This window comes from Quercus robur, chromosome 2, assembly GCF_932294415.1.
Source record: "Quercus robur chromosome 2, dhQueRobu3.1, whole genome shotgun sequence".
In the NCBI taxonomy this organism is placed as follows: Eukaryota; Viridiplantae; Streptophyta; class Magnoliopsida; order Fagales; family Fagaceae; genus Quercus; species Quercus robur.
Genome location: NC_065535.1, coordinates 43,370,848 through 43,385,605, shown reverse-complemented (window position 1 = coordinate 43,385,605; position 14,758 = coordinate 43,370,848).

Genomic DNA, 14,758 nt, shown 5'->3' with positions numbered 1-14,758 from the left:
TATTTTATAAAGGAGTTGCATGTACAATAAAGTCTTGGGATATAATTTATAAATAAGGCCTAGAGTGCAATTCTATTTATATAGTGGTATTTGTTAGGACATATGTGATTCACTTGTGAAGAACATATGCCACTATTTTATGTAATTGGCTAATCCTTTGACAAAACGCAATTTACTTGTATTTGGGTAGAACTAGGATGTGTTTAATACTTTAGAAAACTTTGTTTCAAGATCAAGTGTTGAAGTCATGCAAGTTTGTCCAAGATTCAAGTCTAAAATGTGCCTGTCATTAAATCTCGATAGCTGGCCATCTATCGAGCATGAAGAGCTGTTCCGCCCCGTGGCTCAACAGCAGCTCGACAGATAGGGTATTTGTCGAGGTTTATGAAAAACAGAATTTCAAATTTGTTTTGACTCTAATCTGTGATTGTATGTTTGGGCTTTCTTTTCTCACAACCCTAGACATATAAAAGGATTATTTTAAGGGCCGTCAAAGTGGACACAAATTGCACAAGTGTTGAGCAACGTTTTGTTCAAGCAAATTGTGACCGGAGACAGAGTTCGCACTAGTTCATCATTCTTGTGAAGAAGTTGCTGTGTTTGTGCATCGTAGGGTTTTGTGACCAAGCATATTCTGGATCTTCATCGTGTGATGAACTGAAGAACTTTACAGCCAACAACTTTCTTTAGTTGGTGATTGAAGTCGCGTACTGGGATCCGCACAATTAGTTAGTCATGTACTGGGGGCCGTGCATCAAAAGGAGAGATTGTCACTACAGAACAAGTCTAATTGGGTATTGGGGTAAGGGTTCAACTGGAGGTTCGTATAAGGTACTGGGATTCCTTTACTTGTAATCGCTTGTTGTGATAATAGTGGATTTTCGGGAGTGGTGACCTTAAAATCACCCAGCGGGGTTTTTTCCATGTTGGTTTTCCCCATTCGTAAACAAATCACCATGTCAATTTATTTTCCGCTGCACTTAGTTTAATTGGTGATTTTTTTGTGCTACCACGTGTTTGCATGTTAATTTGATTAATTAATACACTTGACTAATTAATCAATTAATTCATCACAAGGGGTCAATTCATTTTTGGTCTGTCAATATTATATATAATTAATGGTAACTTTAGACTTGTCAAGAGTTAACAGAAAAGCCCAAGGCCCATTGGAGCTAGTGTCTTATTGGTCCTTTTTGGTCCCACTCCAAGCCACACACTTAAGCCTAATTGGAAAGGCTCAAAAAGCTAGCCCAATTAGATAATCAGTTTGATACAAGGGAAGAAACATACAGAATTTTATGTGAGACATTATTTGTGAAATTGTGTGTATGTCTGAGTGAAAGCCACTCTCTTATTCTCCCTTGAACTGATTGAGAGACTACACTTCTTGGGCGTTAGTGGAATTGGAGTGAAGATTAAAAGTATTCCCAAGTGCTTTTGATCTTTGTTTTGAATTCACCACTTCAAGGTATGCTCTCTTGTTCTTAAATTCTGAAATTTACATAGTACATGTTATTAATTACGAATGAAGTAGGTCCATTTCCACTGCGTATGTTTCGTATGAGATACAAACCATGTTTTTCCAACACATTTCATCTTCCATCATGGGAGGAAGCACTTGTGCAGCTAACTCGTGCCACCTTTGGGCATACTCACAGAAAGATTCCCCACTTTTCTTTGCTATCCTTTGAAGAACTGTGCAGTCAAGAGCTATCTCAGTATTGAATCGGTAATGATCCAAGAATGGATTGTCCATCTCTCTCCAGCTGGAGGTCTTTTCCAATCTCACATACCATGTGGCTGTAGATGATTGTCTCTATAGGGAAAAATTGGCAGAGCAAAGGATGATTGTCTCCATAGGGTGCCATCTTCCTACAGAACATGCACAAATGGGCGCAAAGATCTCTAGTGCCATCATAGTTGACAAACTCAAGTGCTTTGAACTTGGGAGGCATGATGACCTGAGGGAAATTGGTCAGGCTGTCCAGATCGACACTTCCTCAGGCATCAGAGCCCTCTATGATATGGATTTTCTCAGTCAGGGTCTCCACTTGACTTTTGACCTGACCATAACCACAGACTCTGAGATCTTATCTTTTGGAGGATTCAATTCTTGGTCACCCCCTTATGTGATGAATGGCAATGTGGTTTGGCCTTGATTTGGATCTGGTGGCAGTTGGGTCTCATTTTCAGATGACGATGTAGAGCCCTCTAGAGTGGGACCAGATGAATCTCGGTTCCCTCCTACAACTAGCTGTCATATCATGCACATCATTTCGACCATCTGCTCTTTCAGGAGAGTGATCTCATGAATTTTTTCATTAATGGGGGAAGGACCAATAGTAGACATCTCTTCAGCACGTGACCTAGTGATGATAGGATCACGGTGTGATGGTAACTTGGACTATTCCTTTGAGCAATATTTTCTCTTTATGATATTGGAAAGGAAAAGAATGGGACAGGAAAGAAATGGGGTACATTTGAAAATTTGACAATGTGGAAACACAAAACAAACACGAAGTTAGTTTAGGTTCTTGCTTATTTAAAATGCACCTATCATTTTCGAAAATTTTGGCTTGAACCCTTGAGTGGGTTTTTATCATGGTGAGTTTCTATAGTGATGCAGAACTTTCGTTTCATGCTTGAAATTGCGAGATGGACACTTCTCTTTTGATTACAAAGAAAGCAATGCTTTTACAAAATTTGCCTTTTTACAATGCCCCTAGAACATGGGCTATAGATAATGGCTCCAATAGTGAGCCTTTTACAATATAAGGAAACTCAAATTTACAATGAAAAGGCTTCATTCTGGATGGCCTCGCCTTCTCAGAGAAGGTCTTGGACTCTTGGAGATGTCCTCCTTGGTGCGGAGTTTTGGCTACTTGCCACAAATATTATTTGTACACATTTACATGACAGAGCCATTAGTGCATGCATGCCCTTTTAGGGTTGGAAATCCTTAGGGATTAGGTATGATATAATGTGCAATCAACGAGGTTGCTTTTCCCTAAGGGTTAATCACAGATGCAAGCAACAAGGTTGCTTTTCCCTAGGGGTTAATCATAGATGGATAGAACCTAGAGTAGAGCACAACTCTTTGACGCAAGCAAAAAGGCAACCCTATAGATGGAAACTTGACACTTTCCCCTTGACTCATTTTGAAAAAAATACTATGAAGGATATCCTACCCTAGGCTTGGATGTTCACTTAGCATTGGCTTTTCCTAATCCTTACGGGTTTCGACTTAGTCTGGGCCAACTATATGAGACATGTCTTAACTAGTGAGTTGGTCTTATTCTTAGAGGGGACCTCGATCATCTAATCATTCTCTTCATAGAAGTTGTGGGATAGAGTGGATCAAGGGGGCATTTTTTAGCATAATCTTGTCCACCCATGGACCCAGGAAAAGCCTACAATTCAGCATCCAGTAACTATCTAAGGTATATGCATCTAGCGTTTGCCTTCAACGCCAATTTCGGGTTCGACCCAATATGAGGGTTGATGTAATGCATTTTGAAATGAAAGGGGAAAGGCTTTCCAAGCACAACAGATATATGAACAGCAGAAAATGAGTCTACTACTCTAAGTTTACACATGTGAAGGAAAGTTGTAAAGCATGCTTAGGAAAGTAGGAAAGCTTCACACATATGAAAACACCTTAAAGCCAATTTTTGGAAAACTATTTGAATTTTTTTTTGAGTTTTGAGAATAGTTTACTAGGATATAGTAAAAGCAATTTTCAAGAGGAAAGCCTCGGAGGCTAATGCCAATTTCAACGTTTTTGAAAGCCAATGTCCAAAGATTAAGATCTTATAAAAATCTCTAAAGGCTAAAGTCTCTTTGTGTCCCTAATGGAGTCGCCAGTCCATCAATGCCTCGCGGTGGTTCGACCACCCATCATAGCGACGCTTGCGCGTGCATGAAGCATGTACCTTGGGTGTGTGACTGGAACATGAGTCAATTTTAAGGAAATTACCAAGGGTAAGTGAAGTCATCACCAATCATTGGGTTTTTCTAAGGTGTGATTGGTCACTTGACTCTATATGATTTTATTACCGATCCTAGGCTAAGAAAAAGGTTGTTTTTTCTAATCTAATGTGGATGTGTAAAAAAAATCTTGATTCTTGAGTTCGGAAGTTTGGTTACATGTGGGGAAGGTGTTAGGCACCCCACAATGCCTATTTGTATATAGTCCTTTGTTTCAGCAATATGTTAATTTAAAGGCATTGGAAGTTGAAAACGGGCTATTGGTATTAGCTTTCGGTACTTTAAGCGAATTGAGCTTTGAGGTTTGGATTCAGAAAGGATGTGGTCTTGATCGATGCTTCCCTAGTGTGTTTAGAATCGTTGCTGAATTTTAATGGAAAAAATCTGGCAGCATTTTGCCTTATTTTCATGGCAGAAATTTGGTAGTGCTTCGCCTCAAGCGTGTCATAGCACACCAAATTCTATTCTCACCAAGTTATCTCCATGAGAACATAGCAATGGGGATGCTCCATTTTCATGGTGAAAATTTGGCAGAGTTTCACGTTTGGTGCGCTATGGCGCATTGGCAAGGTTTCATGCCTGTGTATATGGCGTGTGCCAACATGCACATGCTAGGATGAGCCAGAGCCCCACAAAGCATTTAAGCACATTGATGCATGTCTCATACACGGGGAAACAGATGTCACTTGGTACACAGATCGGGATGGTCACACCGTGGTGACTATGCACATAGTATGACATGAATATGCACTTGCGGCAAATGCCTTGAGCACATGCTTATGTGACAAGGTCAAGATCACTCATGGCTAGAGAGGATTGCTCACGTAGCCACAAGAGTCCATCATACAAAGTGCACGATCACCCACACACACGTAGTCATATATATATATATATATATACAAATGCATCATGCATAATACTATCACACAGAGTAGGAAAGATATACAGACATTGCCATACCTAGGGAACACAGCCCAAGAAAGGAGCAAGAAAGATAAGGGGTATAAGGAGAGGGGGGAACCCTAATACATTGCTCTAGAGAAGAGGCTAAGAGAAAGGGAGAAAGATGTAACCACTCGAGGAGGCTAGGCCTCCTAATCTATTGAACATTGCCCCTTGTGGGCTTGCGTCTTCTTGGTTGCATCCTTGCCCTTTTTTACTTGTGCCTAGGAAGTCGTACTCTTGCTCCAAGTGTCCATGCTCCATACATGTACAAGCAATAACAAAAGAAACAAGCTAGTAGACAAGCAAAGAAACAAGCAAAAAGAAAGCATGCTAAAAGACAAGCTGTCAAAGATAGATAGCCAAATGGGGGAAAACAAACATATTATCAAACAAAGAGGGTGTCCAATGAGGGCAAATGTAGGTTTGGATTTGGCGTCCTTAGCTCCATGAGATTGGAGTATGGACAACACACAGACTTATGCATGAACATGTAGGCAAGTGTTCAAAACCGCAAAGAAGCAAAGAAAGCCAAACGGGTGGCACAAAGCAAGCATTAAAACATCGTGCGGAGTGGAGAAAGTTGTGTTTCAAGCACACCAACATCATGGACATGTGTCTTACAAGTGGTCACATTCAACAAGCCACAAAAGGGGTGGATGCAACCATGCAAGCAAGTGGCCCAAAAACCAACAAGCACAAGCCCACGGAAGGCATAAAGCATGGCAAGGCCTAGATGTAGACAGGCAAACATGGAGATAAAGCATAGTAGCAAGCAAGCAAACATGCATAAAGGAAATGATCCAAACCCTTTGATATAGGTCTAGGCGCATGGATGTAGGCCTAGACCACAACATCTAGATCTACACCCTACCTAAAAGGCCAAAACACAAGAAAAAGGGATAACAAGAGATAAAAAGGCTTTAGAAGCACATGGCATAGCAACCAACATGTAGATCTAGACACATGAACATGGCATGAAGCACACAAAGATATAGATTTGAGCATAAGCATGGCAAGGAGCACATAAAGAAGTAGAACTAAACATGAACATGGTAAAAAGAACCTAGGAACATGGATCTAAGCACAAACACAAAATTTAGGCATATCCTAGCCCAAGAATGCTAGGCCAACATCATCAAAATGGTAAAGATAGTAAAAAGCAAGGAGACATGCTAAAAAGGCTATAAAACATGCTAGGAAGCAAGATAAAGCAAAGATATACTATGGAAAGCAAATAGACACGCTATGAAGAAAGATAAAGCAAAGGGTGTAGATTTTAGCTAAAAAGCTACATCTACACTCTTAAAAACCTTAAATCCAAGGTCCTAAGACCAAGAGAGGAAAAAGAGTGCAAGAACACTACCTCTTGATTTTTGAGAGAAGAGAGGAGTCAAGGTTTTTTGATGTATTTAGGAGAGAATTTAGAGAGGAAAAGAGAGAGAATTTGCCCAAAAAATGCTTCAAATTGCCTAGTTTCTATTTTTTTTTTTATCTAAAGGGGGTCTAAGGGTATTTATATTAAAAAGCTGATATGATGGAGGCCTTCCTTGGTTTGGATTGGGTTAATCTGGGTGTCACTGGAAAGGTCTGGATGTGTAGTTTCTAGAACACTAATGAACTTGAAAAACCAAAAGTTGAATCAAAAGTTACGGCCTTGGGAAGTGAGATGATGCACATTGCACAGTTTTCAAGATATCTCTACCGTTTTAAATTTGATTCCAACCCATGAATGGTTGTTGGAAAAGGAATTCTGTTCGGAAATTTAGAACTCGGTTGATAGAATTAACAAGTTTTAAACCCAAGTTGTTAATTAGATTTATTATAAATAAACGTTATTAAAACGAACTAACATTAATATCATGTCAAAATCATGCAGCGGAAAAATAAATAAGACGAGATATGATGACCTAGGAAAACCAATGAAACAAACTAGTTTCACAGTAAAAAACCTAGGGGGAAACCTTCCTGAAAAGCAATTCACTATAGTAAAGAGAAGTTTCAGATCTAGTAGAAAATCTTTGTCCCCAGACTCTACAATCCCTGTAGATGAACTTACAGTAGAAACCTTCTACCGCTTTAGAACCTCTAAACTCTTCAAAATATGAACGCCACCCTTTTTGCACGAATCCAAGTACGTGACTAACCAATGATGCACGGCTCCTAGTACATGACTAACACACCAACTTGAAGAAGATTGTTGGCTGCAAAGTTCTTCACTTCATCAACAATGAAGATTAAGAAGCACTTGGTTACAAAACCCTAAGACCTAAAGACGCAGTAGCTTCTTTCAGAGAGAATAAGGCATCAGTTACCTTTTGCATGTGTTCACCTTGTGTTCTCTTATGTGACGGCCTTTAAAATAAACCTTATATATGTATAGGGTTGTGAGAAAAGAAACCCTACACAAATACATAAGCATGGGTCGAAAATCAGATCTGGAAATCTGAATTTCATAAAGCTCAATAGATACCTTGATAGATAGCTATTTGTTGAGACCTATTGCAAGCTATCGAGACGTGTCAAGCAGCTATCGAGCCTATCTGTTGCGAGCTATCGAAAGTTATCAAGGAGCTATTGAGGGGACATAAAGTTGCTCGATTGATTGACCTAGCTATCGAGAGGTATCGAGATTGCGATAAAAAGAAGCTGAAGAGCTTGATAGATAGCCTAGCTATCAAGAGGTGTAGAGCAGTTATCGAGCTTTAAAAAATCAGCACTTCTTCACTTGTTTCTTAAATAGATTTGCATGGCTTCAATACTAGACTTGAACTCTTGTTCCCTGAAGTATTAAATACATTATAGATCTACCTAATTACAAGTGAAGTGCGTTTTGTCAAAGGATTAGCCAATTACATAAATATTGACATATGTTCCTAACATTGAATCACATATGTCCTAACAATATCCCCTTTTGACAATCTGTGACAAAACCACAACAAACAAATGAACATATAAGAGAAGTCATAAATAACTCAACTTATACTCACTTGTTGAATACAATAAAATCTATCCTAATACAAACTCTTGAAAAACTTTTCAAGAAAAGAGTTTATGGCAAGATGACTTTAACAACCTGTATTTCTGAAACACTTTAAACAAAACTCATCAAGGCATCTTAGTGTGAAACGGAAATATAAGATTGCATACAATATATAAGAAACATGTGTATGGAGATAGAAAATAAACTACACATATAGAGATAGGTGAAGAAGACATACATTATCATATATATATATATATATTTGATAAGCACAATGTATATAAACATGGTCACAAGACTGGTGTACAAGAAGAAGGAAATAAGCACTCCCCCTAACAAGATGAAACACATCTCCCCCTTACAGAGGCATGTATTTCTCCCCCTAACATGTAGAATCTTCAAAAAAGGAAACCACAAAGTCTCCACAATTTCTCCCCCTTTTTGTCATGATTGACAAAGGGTACAAGAAGCTTGAAAGCTTCACCCGAGAGACAAGATAATAGAAAGATGCAAAACATGTGAAAAACAAATTTTATATTTCAAAAACAAGTTAAGACAGTTTAGTGAGTATACATTAACACATGTATTTCTTGTGATGACCAAATCACATTGTACCTGCACATGTATCAAGAGTAGCAAAGAATATTGCGTGTTGTGTGTGGAAAACTTTGCAAGATTGCATAAGTGTGTACATGTTATGACGATTTGAGATATGAGAAAATCACTTTAACTCACACAATCACAACTGTTTGATGATGTTATGACGATTTGAGATATGAGAAAATCACTTTAACTCACACAATCACAACTGTTTGATGGGGATTATCACCTTCAAGGTACATCCTATAACTCTCACATCTCCTAGAATACACGCTTGCAATCATATATAAAGCATTTTGATCTTTTTGCTTTTTATTTTTCTTTGCGTATTTTTCTTTTAAGCAAATTATGCATCGGCATATAAGAGATAAAAAAGAAATATCCAATTATGTTAAGCTTTTGACATTTCACTTTTGCTATGCCGAAACATACAAATGTCATTTCATGATTGGCGGGCAACAATGGTAAGATGGTTATTTATGTCTTTCTCTTAGGATTTTCAAGTCCTTCCTGTCAAAAAGAGTGATACAAGTGTTAAGTACAAGAGATTACTTAATCTTACTCATCACAAACACAAGCCACAAAACTCACTTGCTTAGTTGTGCATAGAGATGCTCATCTAAGCTACAAACGATACAAAGTTTAGAAAGCTTTGTTTTAATGGCCATACAAGGTACACAAGTACCAATGTACACAAACACACATTGTTTTTGTATTTTTCTGATTTTTCTCTTTTTATTTTGAAAAAAATAAATAAATAAAGACTAAACAACCAAACAAAAACAAACAAACAACATGAAAGCATGAAAGAAAGATGCATATGCATGAAGGCATGATTCTAAAAGCAGATAAGAAATCAAGCAAAAAAAGTCCTACTTTAGATAGAAATAATTAAAGTAGAGGACAAACAGAAAAGCCAATTAAGTCTTAGGCTCCTTTCTCACCCACACAACACGAGTCTTTGGCCGTGAAGATGAAAAAGCACGTGTCCTAGTATGTCTACTAAAGGACATAGAAGAATTAAAATTCTCCTGAAATTGAGTTAAAAAGCTCAAATCTTTTAATAACTCTCCAAACAGAGGAGTAGTTCCTTGAGAGGAAACTTGTGACCGTTTGGACACTTGCTTTTGAGGATATAACTTAAAGCAAATAGGACGAATGTGTCCAGAAACACCACAATGGTGACAAACACGAGATCTAACAAAGGATTTAGAATTAGCCAAATCAGTTTTGGATTTCATACCTTTATCACCTTTCTCAGATTGGGGCACAAAGACAGTCCCTGATCCAGAAGCCGTGGAAGAGGAAGGACTGGAGAAAACAGCATATCCTAAGCTAGTCTTATAAGAACCAGGCTTTTGAGCACTCAAGACCTCATCAAGCTTTGCACTAGAAACCCTCTCTATTTGAGTTCTAGTTTGACTAAGCTCAACCTCAAGATTCTTGACCTTCTCTTCTAATGAGGTGTTCTTCACAACAATAGTCTCAACTAACTTTGTTGTCTCATCTAGTTTGACTAACATATCAGCTTTTTTCAATTTTTACCTCATTAAGCTCTTTTCTACAAAGATAAGAAGTCTTTTTCAAATTTTATAAATTTAGTGCATAGCTTATCATTGGTTTCCTAAAGGGTCATTTTCTTGGGTACTTTGTCATCAGAAGAATCCTCATTGTCACTAGCACTCTCCACAATCACCTTATCGGTTGAGGCAGTAAAGGCCATAACGTGACTACATTCATCCACATACTCATCAGAAGAATCATTCTTAGTATCACTCCAAGTAGCAACCAACCCTTTATCTTTTGACTCCTTAGTCTTTTCCTTCGTAAGGTAGTTTGGACACTCTATCCTTATATGACCAAAACCTTTGCACTCATGGCATTGGATGAGGGGTTTCTCATTCTTGCCCTTCCTTGAGGATTTAGATTTCCTAGGAGGTTTACCCTTATCCTTTTTCCTAAATTGAAGAAGCTTGATAATCTCATCAGTTATGAAGGTTAGATCCTCATCCTCATCCCCATCTTCATCTCCATCTTCATTTTCATCTTCATCTTCAGAGTCTTCAATCTCTTCCTCTATACCCTTAAGAGCCAAGTTTCTACTCTTTCCATCTTTTCCCATTAGACCTAATCCCATCTCATAGGTTTGAAGGTTCCCTACAAGCTCAGTTAAAGGAAGTCGATCAATACCCTTTACTTCTTCAATGGCAGTGATCTTGGCATGGAATTTTTCAGTTAAGGACCTAAGGATTTTCCTAACAATTTTGGATTCCGCAATTGATTCTCCATCCTTATTTCTTCAAAATTACTGGTGAGTCTTTGAAGCTTCACAATCTTTGCTACCTTGGTACCTTTATAGGTGGTCTCAAGAATGGTCCATGCTTTCTTGGCAACTTCCGTGGATGATATTTTCTTGAATTCCTTATTGGTCACCCCACAAAACAGAGCATTCAAGGCCCACTGTTGAAATTTTCCACTTTGATTGTTGCTTCATCCCAATCTATCGGCACCTCCTTTGGCTTAATCTAGCCAACTTCAACAGCTTGCCATACCTGTTCACCTAGAGTCTACAAAAAAACTTTCATACGAACTTTCTAGTATGCATAATTAGTGCCATCAAATAAAGGAGGAATCAAAAGAGATTTTCTATTATCCATGACAATGGAGGTTAAGGATCACACTCAGGAAATTAATCCAATTATAGTGTACCCGCTCTGATACCACTTGTTGGGAAATTTAGACCCCGGTTGATAGAATTAACAAATTTTAAACCCAAGTTGTTAATTAGATTTATTATGAATAAACCTTGCTAAAACAAACTAACATCAATATCATGTCAAAATCATGTAGCGGAAAAATAAACAAGACAAGATATGATGACACAGGAAAACCAATGAAACAAACTAGTTTCATAGTAACAAACTTGGGGGGAAACCTTCCCGAAAAGCAATTCACTATAGTAAAGTGAAGTTTCAGATCTAGTACAAAACCTTTGTCCCTAGACTCTACAATCCTCGTAGATGAACTTACAGCAGAAACCTTCTACCGCTTTAGAACGTCTAAACTCTTCAATATATGAATGCCACCCTTTTTACACAGATCAAAGTATGTGACTAACCAATAATGCACGACTCTCAGTACATGGCTAACACACAAACTTGAAGAAGATTGTTGGCTGCAAAATTCTTCACTTTATCAACAATGAAGATCAAGAAGCACTTGGTTACAAAACCCTAAAAAGCAAAGACGCAATAGCTTCTTTCAGAGAGAATAAGGCAACGGTCACCTTTTGCATGTGTTCTCCTTGTATTCTCTTATGTGATGGCCTTTGAAATAAGCCCTATATATGTCTAAGGTTGTGAGAAAAGAAACCCTACACAAATACATAAGCATGGGTCGAAAATCAGATCTGGAAATTTGAATTTCATAAAGCTCGATAGATACCTCAATAGATAGCTATCTGTCGAGACCTGTTGCGAGCTATTGAGAGGTGTCAAGTAGCTATTGAGCCTATTTGTTGCGAGCTATTGAGAGCTATTGAGAAGCTATCGAGGGGACAGAAAGTTGCTCGATTGATCGACCTAGCTATCGAGAGGTATCGAGATTGCAATAAAAAGAAGCTGAAGAGCTCAATAGGTAGCCTAGCTGTCGAGAGGTGTCGAGTAGCTATTGAGCTTTAAAAAATCAGCACTTTTTCACTCGTTTCTTGGACAGATTTGCATGGCTTCAATACTAGACTTGAACTCTTGTTCTTTAAAGTATTAAATACATCCTATATCTACCCAATTACAAGTAAAGTGCATTTTCTCAAAGGATTAGCTAATTACATAAATATTGACATATGTTCCTAACATTGAATCACATATGTCCTAACAAATTCAATAATATTTGTAATGACGCTAGTCTCAACCCATTCCGACGGTCGGATCAAAATTAGGGTTTTTTTGGCCCCCAAGAGCTCCAGGTCAAACTTGGTCAAAGTTGACGAAAATAACTGAATAGCTTGGGTTTGATGTAAAAGTATGAGAAATGTTGTTTTTGGAGTGGTTCTGACAAATTTTGACTTTCGATTAACCCTGGGTTGACCAAGGGCATTTTGGTCAATTTGACCTAAAAAGGTATTTTGAGTGCTCTGATGCCCGAACGGGTTGCGCCATGTTAATCTAGATGTTTTTGTGGCCCCTTGGAGAAAATTTAATATTTTGGAATTTTTGCGATCCGACATGCAAATTGAGGGCGGACAAAATACGGTATCTACAGTTGTGAGTTCTCCTTGGCCATGTTGGTAGTTATGCTCTCTTTACCTTTACAGCTATAACAATTTTGCTCACCTTAAGGACTCAACTCGTAATTGTAGCAAATATCAGCTCTCTCTCTCTCTCTCTCTCTCTCTCTCTCTCTCTCTCTCTCTCTCTCTCTCTCTCTCATCATTTTAGACTCCCTCTCATGTTACCACTCTAATCTTAGTATTCTAAGTTCTCACTTTATCTATTATTAGTATTTTTTTTCCCTTTTCTCTTTGTTAGTAGAAAGAAATCATAATAATTCATGCATTTGTGTGTGTGTGTGTGTTTTTTTTCCTGCGACTTTGGTATATTCAAGTTATCTTTTTCTTAGATTTTGAGTAATTCAAGTTTCTTAGTGACTAGTTTATCAATATATATATATATATATAGTTACTACCCTAAATTTTTTTTTCTATAGCCACTATTGTTTGAATCATGATTCTCTTTATAAGTAATACTGCTGGGCTATACAAAGATCTTGGTCCAGTTAATAAATCCATCGAGTTCAAATAATTTAGTTTTCTCCCCTAACGAAAATGGAATACAATACAAAAAATAAGACACAAGGTAAATAAAAAACGGGGGGGAGGGGAGGGGGGGACTATTTTCTTGGACATTTCATGATTTATATTAATTTTTTTAAAAAAAAAAAAAAATTGTATTTAGTAGGTGGAAAATGGAAGTCATTATTGAATTAAGGGCAAAATGGACTTTTTATGAATCCAAAATAATGCTTTGAAAAATTTATAATGAAAGAATGATTCTTGTTGGTCAAGATATAGTCTTACCATAGACATGGATACGTGGAAATATCTTAAATTAATTTTGATTTGATCTTTTAAAAGATTAATTAAAATATTAATTCCTATCGGTCCAAATCATAGGGTAAATTATATATTTGGTCCTTACCATTTATATTGTAAGGTTGAATTTATTCAATCATTAGTTGGCTTTATTCCGTGCCAAATTTGCTTGCAATTCAGCATTTAGAAACCCTGTATTTAGGTGGGAATCATGTAAGGGTAGTATGTGAGAGAGTATGAAGAAATGCTTAAGAATGTGCACTCAAGAAGGGTCTCGTGACTGGATCTTGTGACTGGAAAGTCGCCAGAATGGCACACATGTGAAGCATGCAGGGGGAGCTGAAGGGTCATACCAGCTGTTGCACTACAGGACAAAACCTCTAGTCTGGCAAGGCAGTTAGCTCGCGACTCGTTCCAGTCGCGAGCTAGAGTCACCAAAACACCCTGTTTAGTTGTAACTGACTCTTCATATTCCATACACACCCTACTATAAATATCCTTATACCCACGAAATGTAGAGAGCTTCCAGAGAGAATTTTGAGAGAGAAACCCTAGAGAAAAACAAGATTGACTCATCCACAATTTTCATCATTTGATTCTCCAAATTCCTCTACTCTCATCCTCTCCATTGATACATCCTTGAGAGGTACATTAGCCAAATCCTTATCTCACTATACCCATATTTGTGAGAAAGTATTTTGGTGCTTGGGAAGCAGTTCAGAAGGGACCAATTCATTTTGGTTGATGCAATGGGCTATTGTGGGATCCGGTAAGCTAGAGAAGACAAGGTTCGACGTAACCCTATTGGTGCAAGAAGCTTGGAGGGCTTAAGTGCATTGGGTAGATTAGGCTTGGAGGGTCTTCTGCTAGTCATGTATCCCAACTTTATTCGCTAGTGGATTATTGACCGCTTGGAGGGTGGCAGAGAGGTTTTACGCCGAGGACTTCGGTTTCCTCTTCAATAACACATCGCTATGTTGTCTTTGTGTTTGCATCTCTCTTCCCTTAATTTTTGCCTTTTAATTACTGTTGTGGTAGTGAGTAATTATGGTTTAGATTGTTTTACCAATTCTGTTTTAGCTTATTGTCATATTCCACACATACATTGTTTGATTATAAGCTTGTGTTGGTAATTTGTAAATTGGAGGTCGAAACGT